The sequence below is a fragment of the Brienomyrus brachyistius genome, chromosome 23, assembly GCF_023856365.1.
Source record: "Brienomyrus brachyistius isolate T26 chromosome 23, BBRACH_0.4, whole genome shotgun sequence".
Lineage (NCBI taxonomy): Eukaryota > Metazoa > Chordata > Actinopteri > Osteoglossiformes > Mormyridae > Brienomyrus > Brienomyrus brachyistius.
This window is the reverse complement of record NC_064555.1, coordinates 15737222-15753513: the sequence shown is the minus strand read 5'-3', so window position 1 is coordinate 15753513 and position 16292 is coordinate 15737222.

The following is a 16292-nucleotide window of genomic DNA, read 5'->3' as shown; positions in this document are numbered from 1 at the left end:
ATGGCTTAAAACAAGTACAATTACATTTAGCTATATAAACTTGAGAAAATTGTTTCTAAACACACATACACACACATTTTCATATTCAGGTTTTTGTGGGGAATCTCTACAACATGTATTAAATTTCTCTTTATAAAACTGAGTTTCCCCTTTTGGGGCGTAAAAGGTGTTCCCCACAATGTCAAAATAACTGGCTCGTATTCCATTGTGTCAGTGGTTAGCACTGTTGCCTCACACCTCTGGGACCCGGGTTTGAGTCTCCGCCTGGGTCACATGTGTGTGGAGTTTGCATGTTCTCTCCATGTCGTCGTGGGGTTTCCTCCGGGTACTCCGGTTTCCCCCCACAGTCCAAAAACATGCTGAGGCTAATTGGAGTTACTAAATTGCCTGTAGGTGTGCATGTGGGAGTGAATGGTGTGTGAGTGTGCCCTGCGATGGGCTGGCCCCCCATCCTGGGTTGTTCCCTGCCTCGTGCCCATTGCTTCCGGGATAGGCTCATTTGGTCCCCACAATGTAATATATAGATAAACACGTACACACACACACCCAAAGTTGACCACAAACCATTAGCTCTGTCTATTGCCAAGGGGCATTCCTGCTTATATCTGTGCAGCCCGGCCTAATTCTGTGGATAAGCACATATGCTGTAAATCTGGTGAAACTTCCTGCATAAGAGCTACTTAAGTGCAGGGGCAATAAAACTACTTACTGACTGATTGATTAATCATTAAGCATGCGTGATTTACAGTGCGCTAACACTTGGAACCTTGAACGTTTTAATCAATGTCTCTTTGAAAAACCCAATTAACCATTTCTTGTTTTGTTTAAACTTCTCACCCCTGCTGTTGTGCCTCAGTCCTAGACAATATGTTTATTCACAGGGGCTCATTTAACAAAGAGGAGGTCAGACCAGACTGACAATACATTTACATTTAGCTGCTTTGCTAGTGCTTTATCCAAAGTAAAGTCGCTCACGCTTTCAGACTCTCATGCTCACGTAAGAAATCTTCCAGCAAATCTATATTATTCTCCTAAAATTAGCTACATCAGAAGCATTGGGGTAGTTTGCAAACCCTACAGACTCTTTACAAGGTAATGAAACTGTCACGTACATGTGTGCATGTGTGTGCAGACTTGTGTTGAATAGAAAATCTCACGCCAGTCAGCTGACCAAAGCTTTAAAACCATGTACGAAGCGAGCCTGATGGAGGCAGAGTTGGACCTTAAACAGCCTTCAAGAAGTCAGCATAGCTATGGGCCCTGAAAGAGAAGGTGCACCAGACATCATTCTCACCCAGTGTTTTTTTTTTTTCACTGCTATGATATGCATTTATAAGTATTACACATTTACAATGCTGTGCCTGAACACTGTAGCGATGCTAGGCATGTCAAATATGCATGAAAATAAACTAACAAAGGTGATTGTGATTCTCATGGCTCAGATTCAACCTCAAATGGATTCAAAATGGCTGTGGCTTGTGGAGATATAAGGCAGTGAATCAGGAGCGTGAGAATGACGCTTCACACTGAGGAAAATACAATGAAAACGGTGTGAAGGCTATGAAGTGAGATGTTGTGGTAGCACTTTACTTGAGGGGCACAAATGATGTAGTATTACACTGTTACTTATGTATTAATTAACCACAAACTATGTCTTGCAGTGTTACATACTGATCTCATGATCGTTCATCATTAATAATAGTGATACGTTTTATCTCAAGCAGTTACTCTATTTGTTACTATATCAGTTAATTCTGTAAACCTTTGTCAGCTACTAAAGGGACAAGTCATAAGTAACATAATTGTAATACTGATCTCATGTTTGTTTCACATTAATGAATCATAATATCTCAAGTAGCTACTAGAATTGTTTGCGATTTTTATGTCGCCTCAAGCTAAGTGTTACCGATGTTGCTTAAATAATTTTACTCACTTATACTGAAGTGGCCTGGTGGCACATACTGTACAGTATGGAAAAGCAGACCCTGTTTTCCATGACAGAGTGTGGACATCACTTTATTTTCAGGATTCTGCTTGAGACACATTGCACACAGGCAATGTAGAATTCCTGATTTACTTTCCATTAGCTAATGACATGACAGATAATTCAAATTAGTTACAATTGGGCCCATTAGACCACGCTGGGATAGACGACAGTAGGAAGAGAGAGTGAAAGAGAATTGTGTTGATTTACTACAAATTGGAAACATGATCAATGATACAGAGCACACAGAATGCACACACACAAATAAAAGTTCACGGTAACTTTTGGAAAGCATGGATGTTAGTCTTAGTTATTTTTTTCTCTTGGGAGACATTTTCTGTTTCTGCCGAAAATGATTATTGCAGCCTTCTCTGCTGTGAGAGTCGTCTACAGGGCCAAGAGCACTGGAACACTCCATTTGCCCATTTCGGCTGTCAGTGTCGCACCACCATCTACAGTATAACACATCGCATTCATGTTGGCGCTGAGTGTTTACAGGGGTGAATAGAAGCCCTGACTCCCCCCAGAGCTGTCAACACTTTATAGAGGGGATTTATTTCTGTTAGTATAGCTTCCGTTAAATAGCTTTTTTTCTCTACCTTAATTGATTCCCTCTGGAAGAATGTCAGTGTATATTTTTTGAAAAAAGAAGGAATTTACCTAGATTTTGAGAGGGGCATAACTTCAGTGTTTGCCACCACTGAAACTGTGCATTTGCTTGGGGACCCCGAGGTTGGGGGACCCTGAGGTTTGGGGGCCCACTGTTGACCACAAACACTAAATATTGAATAAACATGTTGCTTATACAGGAGGTGCTGAAGTAGCATGTCCTGCTAACCAGCTACCTAGCTATGAAATTCTGAATCTTGACACTGGCTATTTATGTCATATTTGAAACAACTCAGTGAGGATGGGGGCCTCAGAGGGACAAAAAAAAAACCTGCCCTGTATAACTTTCATACGTATATAATAAAAAAGGCGGTTTTCCATCATCTGAGTTGCACATCTCTCACAGTTACTACTGGTTTATCACCCACCATGTCAGATAAATAAACAAAATATCTTGAATAAGAAAGTCGTGTAACTGAAATGAATAAAGAGCGTGGCCACTATTGTGTTTCTGTATCGTTCATTTGTCCGGGGATCGGGTGTCTTATTTTGAATTTCAAATAAATCTTTCCATTTATTAACTCTGATTAATTCTAATCCTTGCAGTGAGCCAAGGGAAAGGTCTTCAGATGAAGTGTATTGAAATAAATAGGAGCGCAGGAAGCAGACTGTGGTAAAGCCCATACCTGGGCACGGCCACTGACACCAACCACTGGTGAAATGCAGACTCATTTACAAGGTGCGGCAGAATGATCAAAAGGAGCTCTGAGATCTATGCATTATTGAAATAATTGCTGCGGAAGCTAACAATTGGTCTGACAATCCGGATCCGTCAAACGTTTGGTAATTTGCCTCCAAATTATAGGGATAATGAGAAAAGAAAATGAGGTATAAAATCAAGTCACCCGCAGAGAAGATAGGACGCGTGCCAGGAGAAGTGAGAAGTATTTCACAGCATACTGTCATACAGACACTGCAGCGCAGCTCGAACCCTGCTCTCCATTGTTTCCATTTCAGTCAAAGTAATGGAATATAATGAGCAGAGACCTTCTAACAATTATAAGGTTTGTCATTTATAGTTTGATCTAAGCCCTACAACCTTCTGCTTGGTCTCCATGACCTCTGCTTTACTCTGCTGTCTCTTCCTCATCTCTCCCAAGACAGCCAAGCAATCGTTTTTTGGGATCGGGCAAATAATTCCATTACTGCTGGGGTGTGAGAGAGGGGGAGAGATTTGACACGCCGGCCGCCATCCTCTGTCCAGCACTTCTCTAAGCCCAATTCCCTCGTGTCGGTTGGTTGGAGAGAGTAGACTGGCGGCCCAAGCTAATCACACCGGCTGCCGCCTTAAACCCCCAGCACATAAAAACGCCTTTCTGATGAAAAACCAATGTAAGTTACATAAAATTATCCATACATAAAGTAATCCAAATAGTCCTTTGGTATATAAAACTTGTCTAAGTTGCAGCTGGGAAATGATAGCAACTCTGCGCTCGGGGAACCCGCAGGATGTTCGGCTCGCTAGCTGACATATGACATTTCACAGGTATTTCAATCCCAGACAAATACCCCCGGCCGCATTACAGATCGGCCAATCGTTAAGCGACGCCTCCATCCGTGGCCCCGGTTGCGAGCTGGACGGACGTGGACGCTGAGGAGGACCCCAAGGGTTTGCGCGATAGCGAGGATAGAGAGTATGGCCAGCTCATTGAACTGTGACGCTTCTCTGCGCAAGTCCAAAGTGGGACTGAGACCTTCCAGGCTGATTCCCTCAGGTTAACTGAAGCCCCATGATGAGCTGCTGGGGGCGGGGGGGGGGCACTGTACAACCTGCTATTATTCATTTACTTCTTTTAGGCTTATCAGCAGGAGACTTTCGCCAAAGCAATTTCACACAGCTTGCAGTTTCAGTGCTGATCCATGCTCATGGATACAGTACCTCTACCAAACCAATTCCAGTGAAATACATTCATACTTTAAAGATTTATTAAGGCCAAAGCGTTTATGTCTTTCAACTACCCATTTGCTTGTAGTTTGCTTTTTTATATATATATAATGGAAGCGACATTCACTGGTAACAATGTCTCTATCATGAATAATGACATGGCATTCAAATGTTCACTAGCAGCACCGCAAAATCTATGCACTGCAGACTTTATATACTAGAACTGGAGTCCCACGCACTTAGAAAATGGTCTTTTATCTTAGCAAAAACACAGGTGCCATCACTGAACAAAGGTCAAGAGTAATCAAGTAAAACTCACAATGCAATCAAACCTGCAGGTTTCAGAGAAGTGTGAATAGGTCAAGAAAATGACAATTTGCTGCTTAGAGCTTATATGGAAAAGTAATGTGTGAGAAAAAGCAATTTTCAGTAACACTCATTAGTTATAAAGCCATATTTCTTAATATAAAAGATCCATTGATTTAAATTACTGTATATATGCCTCCGGTACCCCTGCATGGACCCATTTAACGTTTAATTTAACTACAGGACAAATCATTACGCAGCTTAACATTATTCATTTTTAGTCATGTCAATTTGCTTTGCACATTCGACTAAAGGTATAACTTTTTTGGAAAAACTCGATAGTCTAAAACCATATCCGTGTCATAATTACCCTCAGAACAAGATAACAAATTGAAACCTAGTGGACCCTCGGTTGTATTTTAAGAGCGACTGGTCAGAGGGATCTCACATGAATGGTGCAGTGCATTGAAACACGTTTCATTTATTTTAATATAAAGGTTTTTATACTATGATTCTGAATTCCATTAAAATACATCATTGGGTTTTGGAGTTCATTATTTCTATGAATTTCACAAGACTCTGGCAATCCTGGAAGCCTTGATGATTCTCACAGAGGAGTATCAATAGAAATGTTGCTGTCAGGCTACTGAAAAGGCAAATTTACCTCATCCAAGATCCACGAGGACATTATGTGGTTGTAACATTTTGTTCCCAAATACAGGGGACATGGGCAGGCAGACTTACTGTATGAAGTATTTGTCTATGCTTAATACGTGGATGAATATACATTTCTTCATGTTGTATTGTCTCTTGTTTGTTGATTTCTGCCTCAGCAACAAAAATATTGCACAAAAAGTACCATTCAATACAGTCTATATTATTTTGAAGGGATCCACCAGTTTCAATCAGTGTGGAATACTGATATGGACACTTAACTCAGAGTTATATCCAACCCTCCTGGGAGGCATTACTGCTGAGCGTGGAGTTTCTCAGGAATTACCCGCCAGCTCCCGCTGTTATAATGCACCATAGCCTTTTACGAATTCAGTAAAAAGCTTCTTTTTTTTTTAACTTCTCGTGATAACCTGCATCGCATGTTATGGCCGTCATCGGCCCTAATGCAGTGGAGACTACAGAGGCCGTGCGGGGCGATGAGAGGGAGCTGGGAGAGGCTGGAGGCGAGGAGACGCAGGCTAGCGCAGGCTAGCGCAGTCAGCACATTCGGCCCTGCGCTCTGGACACACTCGTTTATTTATTTTTTTTCCCTCTGGCTTTCTCGCGCCAACCCTGCTGGAGCGACATAGGCTCAGGATAATCCGCGATGTGGCCTGGCGGAATGTTCGCACCAGCTCTCGGGTTCTCGGTAATTAGCTGCGTATGGCTCTCCTCGGGCCATCATCCCATCACGGTGCTAGGGCCCGCTAGCACGGGTGCACTAACTCTCTCATATGCACGATAGACACAAATAAGAGAGACATATACTGAATAAAAAGAAAAGATACAGAGAGACAACCTTGTGGTTGAGCCGTCGCAGCACACTGAATACAAAATGAAATCTCTTACAAAGCGTGGCTATTGATTTTACCTGAGTGGGGTGTATAGAGGGGTGGAGCCACAGGCGCACTCACCCACGCTGAAAGCTGATTGGCTTAGTCTCCTGTCTCTCAAAACATTCAGACCACATGCCTCTCTTATAGCCGCTGACCTTACACAAATCCTAGACTTGCCCCTGTTCAGACATGATATTTAGTACTTTTTCACCACAGACTCGTTATCAGCAGGTAGCTTGGAGCACCGATCTTTCAGGCATCTGAATTGACAATCAGAGAGGGTAAAGGGAGCGGGAAAGGGGCGGCACCGGTCAGGTATCTGAGAGAGAGCGAAGAGAGGGTTTCACCTCTGTCAAATAAACTTCTGCTGGAGGGCGGCTCCTGTTCTATAACCGAACAGATGGCGAGAAATCTGGAGAAATGAGGCAAGATGGTAAATAAAAACAGTCGCTGATGTAGCAGTTAAATCGCAAAATAATACCCACATTACTATTCCGAAACGAAAATGCATGTTGTTTCACAAGACAGTTTTACTGGTGTGGAAGCACAAGGCACATCTGCTACTCATCATCTGAAGATGCTTCAGTCGAAGGATGATCACACCCATTTTCTCCATGTCACTCACAGTCTGGGAAACATCCACAGCTTTGCTCCACACCCCACCATTCTGAATTGATCCTCTACTCATAATAAATACCCTGTGATGATCTATGTTTCCCTAAACCATAGAAATCTTGCTTCTTGGCTCCTGTCTCACTGCATCATCTAGTACATCATTTCAGCTGCGATGACCATATGTATGATGGCGATTCTCCATATAAGGAGCTTCTCTGGAAGTACTGCTTAGAAAAGCTATAGATAAAAGTGTATTCAAAATATATATGGTGGACCTGTGCTGCCTTCAATAGTTAAACAGAATATTGAATTAATTTAAAGAGTCTGACTGAATAACAAGGAAGATAATAGACAAAGGACACACAAATGGCACATAGAAGCCACACAGAGTGACACTGAGTGAATCACAAGTGACTCACGTTTTGGCTACGCATGCAGAAATCAGATCTACAAGGCACTTAAAAGATTACTATGTACAAACTTCCTGCAGTCTATGCATAATTCAGGAACTCCAGGAGGCAGCGAGCAATGGGCGGAGCATGCCTTGAGCTCCACCTGTCACGTCCACTCATGGGCGGAGCATGCCTTGAGCTCCACCTGTCACGTCCACTCATGGGCGGAGCAAGTCTTGAGCTCCACCTGTCACGTCCACTCATGGGCGGAGCATGTCTTGAGCTCCACCTGTCACGTCCACTCATGGGCGGAGGTCCGTGTTATTCACAGCAGCCAACGTGCTCTGCCACTCGAGGGTTAGCCTCATGGTGACATTTGGGAGTTAACCTGGTGGTGACATTTAACATCACAGTATCTTAAGTAGCAATTTTACACAGTAGGCCCTATTAGCTGATCACAGGCAGGTGTCGCACTATGTGCTTCCCACCAACGGTATCCCACGGATGACACATTCCTACTAATAATAAAACCATTAATAAAACCAGAATGCATCCCTGGATATGAAATTTATTTTTGCCTTTTATTACATTTTCAAGTGGCTCGAAAATTTTGAGTCAAGGAGTCAATCCTTTTGCACAGCTTAAAAGAATATCGATTAAAAATTCATAAATTAAATACACTCGATGCACCGTGTCCATGGCCTGACTGATAATGGAGAGTGGATATTGCAGTAATGCTTACAGTGAAGGGATGAACCATGCACTGTGAATTTAGAGTAACAATATGCAGGTTAGGATGTGATTCTCCTATTGCAGCACAGAGCTTTTTTGAGGAACTTTCTTGTTCATATCTCTATATATCATGTTAACAATCTGGCTTCATTCATATTTTGGTTAAATTTTGTTGGCTCTACTAATAGAGTGATTTCACACAGTTGCCAAGACAAAACTGTGAGAATGGATACCGTATTAACCCCTAATCAGCCCTAACCTTAACCAGAAGTAACAAAACAAAAATTCAAGTCTTTTGGCATTTTTAGTTTTCTGATTGCAGTCACAGATTTTTGCAATCAAAATAACAAGTTTTTATTACATTGTGGGGACCACATGTTGTATACCTGGACCACACACACACACACACACATACACACACTACTGAATGTCTCTTCGGACCCCACCAGCGTGTTTCCTGATTTTTCTGAAGCAGAAAATATCTTACAAAGGATGGGGACCTAATGCCCCCCTGTCGTCTGCAACTTCAAAGAAAGTGGCAGCGCTAAGAGCAGCCCTGCCAGTAGCTGAAGCTGTTATCAGTAGGATGCAGGCTCCAATCCCAGGGGCCTCAATCACATCAATAAGTTTCCTTTTGAATAAATGAGCAATTGAAAATGTGCCCTGGACTGAGATGGCTGCCAAGCAGATAAGCAATGCAGTGTAGGGATGGGTGACGTGGGTGGTGCTTGCGAGGTGTAGGTGAAACAATAATGGATGCTTATGCGATGCAGTCTGCCTTCGGATGTTTTGCCTGTTGACAGAGCTTGCACGTTGGGTGTAGATTTTGATATCTTTTGAGCCCACACTGAGAATCTCTCTACATTTTTTTTTTTATTTTCCAAGTTGAGGCAGGGCAGTGTCATGTGGTGAAGACTAGCGTAAGGTAAGAGTAGGAGTGGCCAGCACGGTACCGGGAGAGTGAACGGCACGAGCGCAGCGAGGCTGGGATAATGAGATGTTCCTTCCTTTGTCTGACGCTTCGGAAAGTGCAGCAAACAAGTTTCCTTGGGGGAGCCTCTCGACCACTCAAATCAGGCAAATTTTCCCTAACAAAATGTTGACGTGTAACTCGAAAAAACAAGACAACGGTGTCAGAAAAAATCTATAGATAGACTTGATAAAATGAAAAGAGCCCAGAGGCACGCCGTGGGAGACATCATGGGAAAATCACCGCACTCAATCAAGGTAAACTATTATGCCGGTATCATGGCGCCACCCGCGTTTTCAAATGAATTCAAATGAATATTTAATTACTTTAGAGACACGGGAAAAGGCACAGGAGATGAGGGTGTAGGAACGTACCCCTGGAGGAGTGGGATTTATTCAGAAATTACAAGTAAATATACAGTATACAGATTGTTTTAAGCTGCATCAGGGAAGGCGGCGCCACCTTCTGGTTGGGGCAATTAGCAGCTGCAGGCCACATCCCGTTAGTACTCCTTGTGGCTGACCGTGAAGTAACCACAGGTACCATTGGCCTACATTAGGGGTGTCCAATCGAATCCACAAAGGGCCAGGGTGTATGCGGGTTTTCGTTGCAACTCCCTAATTAGATTACTAATTAGAGGACTGATTGGCTGAAAAGTCCTCACCCATGGGTTTGAGGTAAGCTGTCCTACAGGTTACCTCAAAAACCTGCATACACACCAGCCCTTTGTGGATAACATTGGACACCCCTGGCCTGACATGGTTTTGATCGCCCCCTGCTGGTGGGTAGCAGTATCGCGGTGGACCATTCCATCAAACAATGCAAGCTGTTTGACACGACTAAGCAGAAAAATATCATACTAATCAAATCAATCGTGTGTGAGAGAGCATTCAGAAAAGAAAACCTGTGGACATTACACTGCATCAACATGGAGCAGTGGTAGGACAGGTTCACTGCAATCGCCGAAGATTTCATACAGAACCGGGGAAACAAAGGCATGGGCTTCAGGGAGATAAATGGAGTGGGTACTGACATCAAGAAGTGCTCCATCATCCTGTCTACACCTTTACAGGGTGATCCTTTAGTGCACCCTGCTACGCTACAATTAGCAAGCTGAACCAACGGAACAACATGTGTCACCTGCCAGATAGAGATCAAGGCTAATTTACAGTTCATATGTGCGAGACAGGTAGATGAGGTGAGCTTTAAGGTATGAGGTAACACTACAGCTGTTAGGTGTGTAAGAGAGGCCAGCTGATTGGTTGGAGTAGGCGGGTGTGATGTGCTCCGTGCAAGATCTGAGGGCAAACAAGAAATTAAGTGAGAATTCTTATAAAAACAATATGTTGTAGTCCAGGAGTTTTAAGGATGTTGCAGTTCCATAGTATCCAAGCTTGTAGAAGCCAGTTTCTCATTAGCAAATCGCGCTTTGACCTGTTTTTTTTCTCTTCCTCTCAATTTAACAAACTACCCACATACTGTAGACCTTGCAACCTTACATCAGTGGAAATAATAAAAAAAAAGGTGATTGAAGTGAGTTATTTACAGATGCGACAGCATGAATAATGACCTTTAATTTTTCCTCACTTTCCGCGCCTGCTTTGCAGGAAGGCACAACATGACAGTGGTAAACAATTTCTCTCGCTGATGGATTTTACAGGCAACTGTGAATGAGTCTTAGAAATAATTGTAGGACAGAGAACAGCCTGAAGGTCAATGTTTTTGGTCAGGGCTGCCAGTTATTGATTGGGATGGTCCTTAATTGTCCTTAATTGGTCTATCGGGAAAGTAAAAGCATTTTATTATTCAAATTCTCATTCCAACAGATTCAATAGATTTGTCTTCCTTGAGATGGCACGTTGTCACAATTCTTCTGTTCTATCACTTTGCAGGGGAAATGAACACGTATGCTACCTTTAGATTTGTTGACAGTCCAGCCCAGTTCATCGTTACCTGGGCGCCTAGATGCTAGTGAGGTCGCTGTCCCATTTTTCAGTGTACCGTTTCTAGCAATCCGTCATGCTGTCAGAATTTAGCAGAAATCCATTTGGGATTATGCACGGAGTCGCTAAGCTTTACCTGGGAGGTGTCGACTGCTGGAAAGAGGTTTCTTGAATGAAATATCCGATCAACACGATGAACAATTGCGACTTTTGGCAAAGTATCACAACTGATGCTAACACTGAAGTTCACTGTCATGGCTACCAATACTGTCGATATAATGCTGACCAGCATCTTACCTGGTATAGCCTAAAGAGCATCATGGCCCACAAAGATTACAAGTAAGGAAGAAACTGTCCAAGGCATGGTGTTGGTACTCTATGGGCAGGAGCTGTAAATATTTTGTGCTTTTTAGCCATTAATTTTGTTTGGGGTAGCACATATCTCAGATGACCAGCACCAGTGCAGGACCTTATTTTGTAGTAAGACTGGGAATGAATATGGGCCCATGTTAATAACCACACAATTTGAATGGTAGCTCTTCTGAAACATTCCTAAAAGCATCATAACCAATCATTTTTTTATAAATAAATAAATGACTAAATGAAATTGAGTGGCATGACTTGATGGTCAGTAGGCAAACACTAATTGTTGTAAAATGATTTTAAAATGAAGTCTTCTTAAGCCTGGGGATAGAGAGAGATGTGTGGCTCTGGAGGTTGGTCCCTTTAACCATAATGTCGTCGGTTGAAATACTTTGGCCTGTGGAGTGATGTCACAACTGGACCCCTTAACTCCAGTTACTGCAGGGGCATTGTACAGTACGCTGGCTCATCCTGTATTCTGCACCCCAAACTTGCTCTCACTTGCTATATATGTCTGTGTGTCTCATGGAAAGAAAGCTGGAATGTGTTAAGAAATAATACCCAGTTTCTCCATGGGGGTGAACAGAGTATTACTATTCCTTTCTATATTACATGGAACCATTGAAGCCTGCCAGAACGTGGCTGTTGGACTGAGCTTAAAAGACTATTTCTGATGCCTTAGAAGCAAAAAAATAATAAAATAAATGGCAAACTATCAGTTTTATTTTACTGATTTTCTCCATACACTTGAAGTGTGTGGCACGCAAATGAAGGTAACATTGTTGGGAACTGGAGGCTGTGATTACAGTATATCAATCAGCAAGCAAATGGATGCACCGTTAAACACGCATGCAGATACGAAGACACAAAGGAATTCGTAATAAAGACCTGTTCCGGAAGTCGTGCTGGCATAGAGGACTGTGCTGGATTGTATGTAGTTTGCGGGCTCGTCGCTTGAAAGCCCAGGATGCTTGTTGGGTGTGGGAAAGAGAGATCTCACGGGCGTGTGAGTTTATACACAGAGGTGATGGAAATGACGGATGGAATCCATACATCTGCTTATATATGACTTTTACTGCCAGTCATAACTATAAGCACCGTGGAGAAGCAGAGATATAAACAGTAAATAGGGAATATCATACAGAGAAATGCTGGCAGCTGATATGCATGGATTAGCATACAGTGCATGAACTACCATCGAGGGGTTTTGTAGATATTAGAGGATCTTCTCTCATCCAGAGTATTAGGCTCCTTCCTGTTAAGGCTGCACTGTGAACCTTCGCAGTCAAAGCCAGTCCCCCCCCCACCCCCCCCCCCCCTTTATGCACAACAGATGCTTTTATCCCGAGCTAAATTAAGAGATAGCAACTGTGCCCATATTCACAGCCAGATCACGCGTACATGTGGCGTGTCCCTCATGGATGAAAAGCATGGCATGGCACTCAAGGGACTAGCTATACCTACAGCTACAGAATTGGGGTTTGTTTGCCTGTTTGTTTATTTCTTTGTTTGTTTGTCTTATTTGTATCCCCCTACAGCCCAAAGAAAAACTGGTTCTCCGCTTGTGCGCTCACCTTAAACACTGAGACTTTAAATCATTGCAGCGTTAATGAAATGTTCCCGGTATTGGAAAGGGATAGGCGAATGCAATACTCAACAGCGGCTTTCCTGGAAGTTGGAAACTTTTGGTTACGAAAGTCTCCTTATGTGCTGTATCTGCCAGGAATAAGCTGACAGCACCCACCTTCTCTGAGAGCTACATCTGGGGCTTTTCTGCTACAAAGAACCAAGAGAAAATGAATGGCACATGTAAAATCCACATCCCAAAAAGGCCTTTAGAAATGGAGAATATTCATTCCTTTCTTGAATGGGGCTCAGGCTACAGCAAACCTAGATTGAGCGCACAGATGCTCTTTATCAGGAGTGAATGACGAGGAAAAGTAAATTTGACTATAGCAGCGCAAAGGACTCAAGCGAAGCCTGTGAGACCCAGAGATATATGAGAGTCAGCATGGGATGAAAAATGTAGTGCGACTCCTCTTTCCCTTCTTCGAATTTAATTTCAATGCATCATAAAGGCTAAAATATAGCCAGAAATAACTGCCCCCCTCTCCCCCCCCCTCCCCGCGTTCCCCCGTCCCACGAAGCCGTAGAACCCAAATCGTCTTTTAAAACTTGCTTCTGGATAATGCAATTTCAGTGGGAAGGACACAGGGAAGTAAAGAGGAATAAAATAAATAAATAATGAGGAGATTTATGTGATTATGCCACGGCACAGTATTCTGAAATATTGTGCAGTAGAAAGACATTTTTCAAACATGGCCGCCCACACATGGCAGCGGTCTCCCCTCTCCTAGTGGCACCGGGGAGCAGATGGTGGCGGCTTGTGCCCAGCAGAAGAAGCCTGGAACCTCCACAAACATTCATGACACATTTAAGTAATAGCTTTAGACAGCATCTTGTCTCACCTACATGTCTGTATATCACAAACGTGACATGAATCACGGATCAATTAGAGGAAAAAGTCTGAATGAAAATATACACTATATAGAAATATATCAAATAAACAATGGTATCTTCTTTTTTATTAATGATTCACCGTGAGGGGCTACAGATGTCTCGAAGCTAGCCCTTCATCTGCGCGTGGAAAAAAAGTCGTCTGAGTTCGAACACGATAATCGTTTATTTGATTGCGCCACATAGTCGACAAACCGATGGCATTAATCATCTGAGAAGTTAGAGTGGTGTGTTTTTTTTTTTTTTTAACTTTTTTTTCTGGATGTTGTTATATAAAAATATATTAATTCAGGTTTGCAGCCCAGAAATATAGCGTAATAACTTATGAATTCAGATAGTTCTTCTTCTGTAAGAAAAAAAAATGGAGATGAAAACGTAGAGATTAAAGCACTTGGACGCAGGCCCAAAGAACACAATCCTCCTTAGCAGTAGATTACTGTGCTGTACTGAACTATCTCTGACCTGACTTGCCTTGGTCTTCTTATTGCTTTATTCAAAAGACTTATTCTCGCATTATTGCTTCCAAAAACACCGACCACCGTCAGAACAAAAGCACTGTTCTTTGCGTTCTTCCATATCTCCAAATTATTATGACTTATTATGAATTATTATGACTGAATTTTCGCACAGGTTCGAGTTGCTTGGCAGACAATCTTACGCAAAGTGACTTACTTTTACCCCTCGGCCAAACTTGGACGAGAGTCACTCCAAGAACTTGCTCAAGCAGACAGAGACAGATGTGTATACCTGCAGCTGGATCTAGAACCTTATGGTGACAAGCTCCACACTTTAATCACCATGGTAGGGGGGTTGGACTCAGAGGCCCTGTGAAGCAGGGATCAAGACAGATACACACCCTTATGCAGAGCTTATCTATCAGTAACAGATAATGGAATCAAGTCCAGTGACGGATGTACCAGGGCAAATAAGTTGTCAAAGAGCATGGGCCCCTTTATCAACAGTATCGCCATTTAGATGTGACCCTTCAAAAGTTTGAGAAGAACTTTATCAACGTCACACTGGAATGGCTAGACTGGATTCCTGCCCCCCCCCCCTTTTTCCTCTGACATAAAGAATCATGTAGGGTCAGGAGCAGAGCTTATCTAGATGAATCTCTCGAGACTGGCCTGCCATGTCTGCCTCTGTCGCGATCCATGTCTCTCCATTCATGCCTTCCGCTGTGGAACATGCCGTTCTCCTGCTCCGCAGAAAATTAGCGAGAATGGAGGAAAGAAAGCAATCTTCTGCATCGCTATCGGGACGATGATCGAGACAAATTTAAATGAAATGAAATGGAGATGGAGGAGCTGCATGAACAGGGAGGTGAAGCTCAGAGTCCTATTTTTGGTGAACCTAAAGCTGCAGATCATGCTAAGGATGGTGGAGAAGATAAGAGGATCCATCCTGAGCTGCCCAGGGCCCTTTCAGGCACGTACTTTACTTTCCATCATTGTGTCATTCTCAGCCTCCAGGGGGATTCTCCACTTCCGTTAGGTTCAACCCTCACTTCTTCTTACAACCAGAGCAGATTCTGACCTTTTGTCAGTCCTCTGTCTAACATCTGCTGCATGTGCCTCTCACTGACTCTTAGGGGTCTTACACATCAGCATCCATGATTCATTTCCGCCTTACAAAGGTTTAACAAAAGAGCCAGGCAGTGCGCGTGTCTGCGTGTGCATGTCTTTGCATGATTATCAGACATAAAGCAAAAAGATTGATGTATAGGAAATACATGCCACACGGTCAAACCATCCCTTAAGTTAAAAAAGTCACTATATTCCATGCTATGAAACTGCACTTACAGTGACCTTGGCTAATTTCGGCAGCACAAAGAGAGCCTTTTGATAAATGCATGCGGACAATCAGCCGAGAATCACTTAACCTGTAATTCTGCAGTCTCCAGAGTTTTTGATTAATCCAGATGAGGTTTTAGGATTGGTCTGAGAAGGTCAGTTTTATTTAGTCTAAAGGTAGGCAGATGAGAGGTCGGCCATCGTATAACTGAAGTCTTTCACTGAAAGCATATTGCAGACTGTTTCTCCGCAATTAGTAAACAAGGCAAATCTCAAGCACCAGTAAAGGCCTCGGGGCAATTGCATATAAGCACACTCACACGCACGCAAATGCATCTGGCCGTCTTGGGCGAAGGACCAAAGAAAGTCGGAGAACTCTATTAATATAGATAACACCGGATTTCGGCCACTTCACATAGCACAGTGGACAAGGCGACACGACAGATGCGAATGCAGACGAGTGCTGACTTCAGAGAGGTGTGATTAGTCACTTTGATGGAACAGAGCCCCTGTTCCTGTGCTGTATTCTCACACAATGAGAGCTTCCTCAACTAGGTCCGGGGTCTCAGAGGG